Genomic DNA, 11,906 nt, shown 5'->3' on the forward strand with positions numbered 1-11,906 from the left:
AGGTTCGTAATTCCGAAAATAAAATGAGGTTCGTTATTCCGAAAAAGGTTCATTAATCCGAAAATGTAAAGACGATGCGTAAAGGGTCTACCAATGAACCTTCGGAATTATGAACCATAGTTCATTTTCGGATTAACGAACCTTCGGAATAACGAACTGTATTTTCTGGGTCTTCTGCTTCTGTACTCCCAATGGAAGCAACGGCCTGAACAGAAATGGTAATGTAGCTGTCTGTCAGCATAGAGTAGGGTAATGGAGCTTAACTAAACACCTCTTGGTGCAAGCGATGCTCATGTTAAAGGGAAACTCGACTCCTTGTTAATGTTGACTGTATATAACAAGACGAGGAAAGAGAACCAAACAAGACGGAGAGAACGTGTTTTTATAGTTGCACACAACAGTGACTTCATTTCGAATTTTTAACAAGTTTCTACAAAAAAAAGGTGATGATATCTGTTCATCACGTCACAAACCACACAAATTAGATATGGCAACCAAGTCATTACTTTATCTCTCTCTTTGTAACATATATTAGGCCTATAGATATTCACAAAACAGTCTTTTTTCGAAAGTTCACCACATTGAACTCCTGTTTCCTAGCAGAAAAAAAAATGAAATAAATGGATATTCTATTGCCCAAGCATTACCATTTTGTAACAACTTTACATGACTGACATAGATTCATATTCAGGAAAGAAAATTTGGTGAAGATGCTAATCATGTCTACATCAGCTAAAGGAAATATCATTTACTGTTCTTGAAAAACATCTGACAAATAAAAATTCCCACAAATGTATAGGCCCTATGATATTTGATTAGATTTCAATGAATCTTTTACAGTCTTCTTTTTTCATTTTGCTCTAAAAAAATTAACACTGAGTGGATTTTCACTCGTACGGTGTATTCACAGCCACTACTGATTTCGTCTAATATTCTCAAAGGAAATAGACAGGAATATACTGTAAAGAGTGTACACATCTCAAGAAGAGAAATGTGACAGATAAACGATATTATTGATGATGTAATTACTCTAAAAACGTGTTTCTTCTGAAAGGTCATTGCTTGTATTAAGCAATTAAAAACTCAATCTACCGGGTTATATAGGTAAGATAGAATATATTTCTTAGGGCACACCGAATGAATTGCGAATAAGATTTCGCAGTTCAGAGAGACAGAGAACTAGGCATGCGAAAATATATGAGATATGTGAGTAAACATGAATAAGAGATCTGGCGACCATTTATAAAGGGGGTTTGAAATAATCGAAACTTGCTATCGTTGCAGTTACCATGGTGATGACTGTAATGTTATTCACATTCGACTTGCTGCAGCATGGCTGCTGCCATAGAAGCAACAGGTGCAATCGTAAAATGTTTCCCTCCATGAACAGATTTGTTTAAGGAGTGCATTACAGAATTCAAATAATAAACAAATAAACGAGAAGGTGATAACGAAGCACCCCAAGCAAACTAACAATAAAAGATTTACCCATGTCGACGCCTGGATTTAGACTAGAACGTACTTGTCAGATGTAACGAGTCACACGAGTGTACACCCTAGACGAACGGAAAGTGAGGAAGAGGCTAGTTTTAGGGTAGGATTTGGGGAAGAATGATCATGAATTAGAGAGACGTGTGTGTATGTTTGTGTCTGCCTCTGTTTGCTTTTGCAATCTCTGAAAACGTTAACCTGAAAGAACATCATGACACGGAATCTGAACATAACATAAATATGAAACGTATTTCCCAATGCCCTTATGACAATGCCATGCTCGAATTCGATCTTCATGGTGGCTACGAAGTATCACAATATTAGTGAGTTCCATAGTGATCAGACTTCGGGCCAAACAAACATAATTGTTATTTGTTCAATTGTGTTATTCTTAATAATTCATCATTATCTATTTCATTGCATACTTTAGCCATAATTAAGGTATGGGAGAGCCTTGATTGTGTTGTTTTCATAATTTCGTTTCTTCAAAGTTAACGTCACTCATGAAGGAAAACATTTCGAGTTCAGGTGATGCACCATTTTGTGTGTCAGGAAGATTCAAAGCTGTTTTCAGGGTGTCCAGAAATCACTAATTCTAATTGCCTCCATTCTCAGCTGATTTCAAAGATGAAGGCGAGGGTTGAAAATGAATTTAGTATCATAAATATTTCAACCAAAAAGTAGCTCCTGATGTAATGTAATTATGGATGTGTCAAGATCAAAATTCCTCAGCAAAGACTGGCATGGCTGACCTATACCTTCTTCTATACCTTGTTTTCTTCATTGTTCCAATTGTTGCAACTATTACAAATATGTTCTGCTTATACATTGTATATAATTTCTCTGTTTATTTTATGGAAAAGAAAATTAATTTGAATCTTGAATCTACCTGAAATAATGTCCATTTGAGTTAAGTTCATATTACCACCACTCGACGGGTTACCTGTTTTCTGGTGTGTGTGTTTTTTTCGACAGCAACATCGGTGTTACCATTGTTGATGCGCCGCGGAGTGTACTGTGCACCCATCTCTATCAAGAATAAAACTGCCTTCAATTTTTCTTTGCACGGACATGATTTTTTTTTAAAGATTGTATCCATCTACAGCTTGTTTTTTTCATGGAATAAGGCCTTCAGCTCTTAAAAGAGGACATTTTCTCTTTCAGCTTTGTTGTTTGTGGTTCTGTGCACTGCGTTGGCGTGAGAACCTCCCAAAGATGCCTGTAGTCGAACATGCCAACCTGCAAGAAACACCCCAGTCAACTTGAACTGAACGCAGACGGGTCAAGGGAGGTCAACCGTCTGACACCATACATTCCAAACCTCGAAATCTTTTGCTAAATAACTTTACGTCCCAGCTGATGTCTGTTTCACTTCCATCCCTAACCATTGGCTCTATAACGAGCCAGATGTTAGGACGTGGAATTCCGATCATACCAGACAAGATACGCATCCGAACAACGGGGCTTGGCGCAGGTTCAAGAATCGCGGCACATTGCATTTCTCAGAGAACATGGACGATCATTGCCCCCAATCAATGTCGAAGTCGCTATAAGGCCATGGTTGTCGGTGAGATGACGGTATTAACTGTCATCGCCTGTCGAATCGCATCTCGATTACTGGTATGTCACTATGTGGCGCAATCTTTGAAGTCTTGGAGGAATTCGTTTAGATAGAGCAGCGAGGTGGGAAGAGAGACTAAATTACAACGATTCGTGATATCACAATAGGGCAACGATTTAAACAAAATAGGAAGGAGATTCAACGTACTTTTATTTAATCTAGCATAATGAAAGAGCGCTAGACTTTCCTATCTCAGAAGGCATGCAATTACACCTAACGTACATGTCAGTACAAAGCCGAAGGAATCCGTACCTTTTATGGAGAAAACAAAACAAAACAAAACATGAAACCATATTCAAAGTAAATTCTCCTTTCAATTTGAAAAAACACGGAAGATGAATGTTGATGTACAAATTTTTGTTTTATGTAAATCGCTTTTTTGTGCAGGCTCTGTCTATGGTATACATCAAGGGTTTTTGTTGTTGTTCTCTACTGGTTTTGCGTTTGTTTGGTGGTGGTTGCTCGATTGGTTGGTTTCTAGAATGAACGACTCTGATGTTTCGAACAACTCCTGATTCTTATAACATCTCATCGTCTCTTAATAACGTCTTAAGACAATCTGAGAGAATGCCTGACATCCGCACAAACTGAAACGTTTCAGCTCCGTCGACGGTTTTTTTTTCAAAGCTCTGTGTGAACTCAAGATGTTCTGATTAATATCTCGCCCTTATATATCAATGTATTGCTGATATATCCCGACAATGATTGTTCCGCAGTCATATAATCTCCAAAACTAAAGTTACCAAAGTTACAAGGCCAGCCTCTTCTGAATTTCATGTACTTTCTATCAAAGTGCATGCTATGACTTGCAACCAGCGAGTGTCGCCAGCGGCATGCCTTTGGTATTGTCACGTGACTTTTACCTATCACCTGATAAACACCTTTTTGAAGCCACTCGCGTTAAATGGCGGCGTTTTCCAAAGGCTTTCCTACGTCACAACAACAACTGTGAAGGACATCACCTTTTTCCTCTGACGAAGAAGACAATGTTGTGAACGTGATGCTGCTCCTGCATGCTGTTGATGATGATTGTCCGAAGTTATCTCCCCCACACCGTCCGTTCGGTCATCGGCACTTGACAGGAAATTTGGTATGAAAATAGTTCGGAATTACTCGTAGTGACTCGTACCATGGACCTATAGGTCCATGCTCGTACTAACCAGCTCAGGAGGAAATCCAGATGTTCCATGATATTTTAGAAGTCTAGTAGAAGAGGCAAGTCGATGAGCTCGAAGCTCTCACATGGTTGGGGTGTGGCGCCACTGTTGTAGCTCCATGGTTTGGGAATCCCCAAACATTGCAAGCGAAAAGAAAAGAGAATCTAACGCATGTATGATCAGGTTATGAAGAATGTTATCTAATCTGGCATGATTTTTACTGTTATCGGAGAAAATAAACCACAGCGAAGTCTGTTTTTTAACTTGATAATCACAATCGCGAGTATGTCATCCACACATTAGATACTTTAACAGGGCCTTCTTTATATTTGTCAATACCTATATTGACCAAAAAAAAAAAATATGTTGTTGGATAGGAAATCAGACCTCTAAAGGCTGATTTATCCTTGAAAAGCCAAATTAAAGTCCATACAAGTGCGCATGTGCATGAAGTATGAAAATATATGCATATATTACTATAATGTGAATTTAAACGACCGTTCGACCTCATACAACCAACCACACGGCCCCTCACAATCCATAACAGAAAGGGAAAAAAAAATCGTAGAAAATACCTTTCATATATTTCAAAACAAATTTAGTAATATTACGACAATTTCCTCTTATTATAGAAAACAACAGGAAACAGGATTGTAAACATGATCGCATAACAATGATTGACATGTGATTTTACAACATGAAGATAGCAGCAAGTTCACGCCAATTCATGCAGCTGCAGCTACTAAAGTAATTCCTGTTTGTTTGAGGTTTTACGGTTTTTATAAAAGTATGCGGACCCCCATCACCCGTCACAAGCTAATTGAATTAATGTACAATGCCTTACTAGAACTTAGCGATATCGTCTGATTACTTGAATGTTTATTAGAAACCTACATCAATCCATTGCTGTTGCTGTTGTTGTAGTTCATTTAGGGTACTACCCATAACTACCCCATGCAGCGACAAATGAGTTTCAAGGAGCTGATAAGTCGTTCAACTTCAAGCAAGATAAGCAATGAGAATCTATAATCACGTTCCTTGCAATTTTCGAGGGCAAGCATCGGGCAACTGGCCAACAATTACACCTCCGTCAAGGACTCATTTGCTCATAAACCAATTGCACATATCTCAGTGACGTCACACTGACAAACTAATGTAATGATGCGTTTGTATTACGGGATAAAGTCGCAGTTTTACTATGAAATTTTCCTAAAAACCTCATCAATGTTCGTTTTTACATGCATGTTTAGTGATATTGACGTTCTGTGAAGGTCGAGTGTATCTCCGTTTATGAAATCCGGGTTTTATTGTTGCTGTTGTGTTTGCCCGTTTTGTTTTCCTTCGCTATACATGTACGTGTTTTATTGAGTCATGTTTGGCACAGGAATGGCGATGAACTTGAACTAACTGTTCGGTCACTGCCTTTTCGTTCTGTTTTGTGCATGTGTGGGTTTCGTTTAGTTTGTTTGTTTTTACTGAAGTTTGGTTCTGAGTTGAGTTCTGACTTGAGTTGAGCTGAGTTGAGTTGAGTTGAGCTTAGTTTAGTTTAGTTTGGTTCGTTGTTGGGAGGAACGAGTCTGGGTGGCAAAATCTGATGAGGCGTGGTTGGTTAGTTGGTAGTTGGTATAGATAGAACCTGATCGTCTTCCTTGCGGTGTACAATTTTATCTGACAGGATATTTAGGCGGTCTGGCGGACCACATTAAAAGGATGAGGTTGATACAGTATTTAATGCAATCACCTCCGGCGAAGTGGACATTGACGAGTCTTGACTTGCTTCTCGACATTCATTTTGTCCACTGGCTTACCCCAATAGCTCCCATCACGGTAAAAAGGACACATTTTGTATATGTTATGTAGACGAGGATATTATTGATGTTTGGTCGTAAGAGGGTTAAGCAATCTATAGGCTAGATGATAACGAAATCGATGATGTTCGTTATTCCGAAAGTCTGTTTGTCAAACACACACACACACACACACACACACACACACACACACACACACACACACACACACACAAACTCCCTATTCTATACATGTTTCTTAATCCGAAAATGAAAACAAAAAGACCATTAATCCGAACATTAATTTTGTGGCGTTATTCCAAAGGTTCGTTGTACCGAAAATGAAAAGGAGGTCCGTACTAACGAACCTTCGGAATTACGAACCTTTTTTTTTTTGTTTTTCGTTTTCGGATTAACGAACATTTGGGAATGACGAACCTTATTTCACTTTCGGATTAACGAACCTTTGGATCAAGGAACCTTTGGAATTACGAAATATTTGCGACAGTATACTATTACCATTGTTATTTTGAACGCATTTGGGGCTTTTAAAGCAATATGAAGGTGATCACAAATTTACCACCTAACAGCTGACATGAACCAATAGTTGTGGGTGGTGAAAAATATGCATGAAATATGCTTCATTTACGTCAATGTAGGTTCCACTGTAAACAAACTACACGCTTCGATTGTAACTAGGTATTTTAATGGCTTGTTTGTTTGTTTTTGCTGTTATCTGATCATCGAACCAAACACAGTGAACTACCATTCCGAACTTTATAATGATATAATGTTTACGCTCAATATTCAATGTCACTCTGTCGACCATGAAAATTGAGAAAGATTGAAGAAATGTCAATGCCTGGACGTGGGAACACACACATGATGATATTGTTAACATGTCTTTTGTTAATTATTGCAACATGATGCAGTATTGTGGTATGCTTATATCAGTCCAAGGCTCGACACAAGTTACGTACGACTTAACGAACGACTTAATGGCAAGCCAAGTTGGGATCCTATAAAATCATTGTTAATTTTAATAGCTAGAGTTGAAATTTGCAGATGATAATGACTATTCTTACATTATAATACACGTTTCCTATTGAAAGTTTTTTTTTTGCCCAATATATGAAATATTGACATTCAGTCATACTTTGTTAGGAAAAATGGGCACTAATATTGACACTTCATATTCCAGTTGTTCATAAAATCATACGTAACTTTACGAACAGCTTTATGAAACACGGCCCAGACCTATATTGCCTTTTCCTTGGCCTCATGACAGGTACAATGTAATAACACAGGCATTTTTTTGTATAATCTTTATTTCTGATTCCGAGCACTACAGATGAACTTCATACAAATTCTCTTTAAAGGTGTTTACAAAATGAACAAAACAATTGTAATAATACAAAATGCTTTTAATTACAGGTAATACGACACAAATATAGCTAGAAATGTTTTTCATAAGTTTGGGACCAAATCTTCCTGCACACATTTATATATGCATGTGCGTGTGCATGTTTTGTGTTGACTTTTGTTTGTTTGTTTATTTGAGTGTGTGTGTGTGTGTGTGTGTGTGTGTGAAGTAAAAAATTGTAAAACCAAAATTTTATCTCCCTTTTATATTTTGTTCATGCATGTTTACTCGTCTGCAAGTTACTAAACTCCTCAAAACAAGTTCTGCAATTAAAGTTTGACATATCATATTTCTCTTATACCCGCATTATCTTCATTAAATATGACATCATAAGAAAGCCTGATTAATTATCTTTAAAGTGACACCTCACTTGCTATGATTGGGTGTTCTTGGAATGTGCAAAACAGCTGAGTATGGGGACAGATCAAAAGTGAAAAGTCACAACAATTCTGCTATTGATAATGCACAGTTTTGATGAAAAAAATGCCACTGGAATAAGCAATGATGAAATGACAGCACTTTCAAAAACTCCCACTTCCTAGACATGAGATGACTGTTTGTTCAACCTTTATGTTTAATCTTAATCTGCAGATGCTACTGCAGTTTTTTAATTCATGGATGAAGCCTGATGGAATGTAATGTTAATCTCACAATACATTCTTTTCAAGCACATTCCTTCCCTGAAACGACAAAGCAAATGGGAATTACTGTTTGACATAACACGTTTGCTCTATTTTGCAACATTTCACATTTGACCTTTCCTCATACTCAGCCTCATACTGTGCATTCCAGGAATACCCAATCACATCAAGTGAGGTGACATTTTAAAGATAATTAATCAGGCTTTCTTGTGATGTGATATTTCATGAAGATAATGCGGGTAAAGAGAAATATGCTATATCAAACTTTAATTGCAGAACTTATTTTGAGGAGTTTAATATGGTGTATAGTCTATATTTTATCTAACTTTACATCAACATCGTCAACTACAATGTGTACATGACAACCGGACTACTTACCCAAAGCGAGCGTGGTCTCAGTAAACGTAGGCCACTCTATCAGTAAGGAAATAAAGTTGCCTTTTTTCACATCATGTTTGAGAAAATCTTCGAAACTCGGGACATGAACGAAAACAAACTTATCGTTCGGCGAAATAAAATATCTGAATGTACGTATTTCGCAATGGGATAAAGTTCACTGATAATACCCATAATGATGTGTATGCACCCGTCTCATTTACCTGACTATTGATCACCCATTCAGATTTTACAATGGCACAGTGTAAGTCTGAAGATGAGGGCAAACTTTGAATATTGGCTTGGAGATGGTTGGACTTTGACACAACAAGGCGAGATAAATAGCGACCTGATTATACCAAGGAGGTTATACACTGTCAACACGGCGAGGTCCACATGTGTTGGCGATCTCGCACCTCGCGGTTCTCTGGTTGTGTTGTATATCTATATCGTATATCACAGTAATTGACGATGAGTGTATTCCTGTGTCACTAATCTTTTTTTCTTTCATTATTTTTTTCCACAGTTTTTGGCCGTAACAGTCACTATCATAGGTAATAATCACTGGAACCAGCAATTGCCCCCCCCCCCCCCATCATCCTACATTCCGCAAATGGCGTCACATTACGTGCGTCACAACGTCATGTAGAAGCTTTTGTGACGTTTTTTTTTTCTTCTTCCAGCAACACCCAGTGGTTCCTTATATAAAAAAAAAAAAATCTCTCTTGAAATAGGTGATTGTATCATTATATCCATTGCATGTCCAATTTCAAACATTACTTTGAATATTCTGCTGAAAAAAAAGAGTATTTGAGTAAAAAATGAAAAGAGTTTGAATGTAAATATCCTCTCTTGGCAATGTTGTTTTTACCATTTTTATGTATATCAGTCAATCAATCATATAATTTGTTGTATAACGTTTGGGGGGAAAGTACAGCTTTTTAGCATTCTTCCCCATTTCCAGCATTTCCATACACTTACAATATTTTGTAAACTTATCCTTTATTTTGTATTATGATGAAATTTATGTTTTCAATTTCTGTAAAAAATATGTTTCTGTTGGAAATGGAAAATAAATTAATGAACAAATGAATGAATGAATGAATGAATGAATGAATGAATGGTAGTCTTGTACGTTACACACACACAACCACACATTTAGGTTACAGCTCGTTATTTCGAAGGTTCGTTATTCCGAAGGCTCTTCAGTCCGAAGATTCCTTATTCCGAAGGTTCGTTTTTCCGAATTTCATTTTCAGATGAACAAATCTTCGGAATAGCGAACCTTCGGAATAACACCACATGTTCGGATTAACGAACCTCTAGGTATAGGGAATTTGCGTGTTTCGGATTAACGGACCTTCGGAATAACGAACCTTCGGAATATCGAACCTTCGGAATAACGAACAGCACCCCACATTTACACACATACACACGTGTGTATATAATGAATATACATACACGTATATTCGTGTATATACAATAGTATGTGTTGTGCAATATATTATTTTCTTTTGGGGGATATGAAGGGTTTGTTAATCCCTTCACGTAAACAAACTCAGTATGGGTGAAGTAAATGAGGTGCAATTTATCATATCGCGGTTCCAAATAGATTATCAGCCATCATGAAAGATACAGTTAAATTTCTCTCTTGACTAGTAATTTGCTAGTGATCTGTGCATAAGATGTTGGCAGAAACGGCGCATAATTGCATTTTCATCCGTAAAGGCGCTTTATGAAACAGCAAAGCATAAAACACTTGATTGACTTGACTTGATTTATTTGCCCACTGACTTATATAGTGTTAATTATTATTAAAACAAGAAAAGTAAGTTTATCGATGAGTATAATTCCACATGACAGTGATTAATCTTGGAATATATTTTCTGCGAGATGTATAGTGCCATCTCAGATGCACTAATTGAGTAGAAATAGAAAAGGGTTTATTTCTCTAAAGGTTGATCCTTTTGTTGGATTTAGCACCATTCTATATACACATCATTACTTTCTCGCTCTTTTACTGCGTTATGCTTTCTCTCTCATTGTGTTTCACTTCCCTAGACTAGAATTCGACAAACTGGTTGCTTTATAGGAATCCTCTATTACGGGGTGTGGAGAAACCAGACCACCTTTCGATCAGGAAGGCGGAAAATACAGTGGGTGGTGTTTTTCAGAAGCTTCGTTATATACATTCGAAAGGTTTGTCATTCCAAAACACAATTCCCTCTGATATACCTCGATGTTCATTGATCCGAAAAATAGGGCTTGCTAATGCGAACATTTATGGCTTTATTCCGAAGGTTTGTTGTTTAAGAATGAAACTTAATAAGGCTCGGTAATCCGAAAACGAGCCCCCCCCAAAAAAAAAAAAAAAACAAAAAACAAAAAACAAAAAACAAAACAAACACAAAACAAAACAAAACAAAACAAAACAAAACAAAAACAAAACAAAAAACAAAACAAAACCAAAACAAAACAAAACAAAAAAACAAAAAACAAAACAAAAAAAAAACCCATAATTATGAACCTTCGGAATTGTTCCTTATTTCGAATTAATTTCGAATTAACTAATCTTCGGTTAAACGAACTACTCTCCCGGAAAGAAGAAGAAGAAGAAGAAGAAGAAGAAGAAGAAAGAAAAAAAAAAACTACCTCCAGGGATTGATCGCATCTCGCACCTAAAAAGTGCCTGGACGAATAATGTGGCAAGCATCAAATCAATGTTTTACTCCCCTTATCATTAATTTTTTTGAGTATTTTTCTAGAGGGTCCCCCCCCCCCAGACTACTGGTAGTACTCAAGCTGTGAAATGTCAATATTGATATGAAACCGATACCATTTTTGATGAATACCCTTCCCGCATACTGTACATGTAGTTGTTAACTTCATGTACAGTGTGTGTTTTAGAACCACTAGTCAAATCTTCGTCCCCATCGCGGTTTTTTTTTTTTAAATTCCCTTTTCGAGTCATAATCCAAACTGTTTGATTTGAAAACGCAAAAATGTTTCACTCTATTGTTGACTGTTGTAACGGATACAATATTGTAGAGGTTATTGTAACCACAGTACCTTTGCGAATTGATATTAGTTTATCAAATTAATATAAGTTTCGCCAGGAATGTCACTTCTAAATGTTTCGAAAGAATAGATGTTTGGGATACGCAAGCATTCGTAGATACAAGTGTATTACTTCGGCGCTTCTATTTCCCCATCTGGTTGCGGTTAACAGAGGAATGCGATTGTCTCGTATTCTATTGTGTTTCCCTCCGTGGGAGAATTTTTCTGTTATTGTCTCCAGGTTACAGACGAAAACGGCACAATGGGAGCTATTGATCTGCAGCGGTGCGGAGCGGTGCGAATAACTATCCTCTCTGTGTTCTCACAGGTAAAAAATCTGACTCACCCACTTGC

Source organism: Diadema antillarum, unplaced genomic scaffold (assembly GCF_040938485.1).
Source record: "Diadema antillarum isolate AM-2024a unplaced genomic scaffold, OU_Dant_1.0 scf00000147, whole genome shotgun sequence".
NCBI lineage: Eukaryota > Metazoa > Echinodermata > Echinoidea > Diadematoida > Diadematidae > Diadema > Diadema antillarum.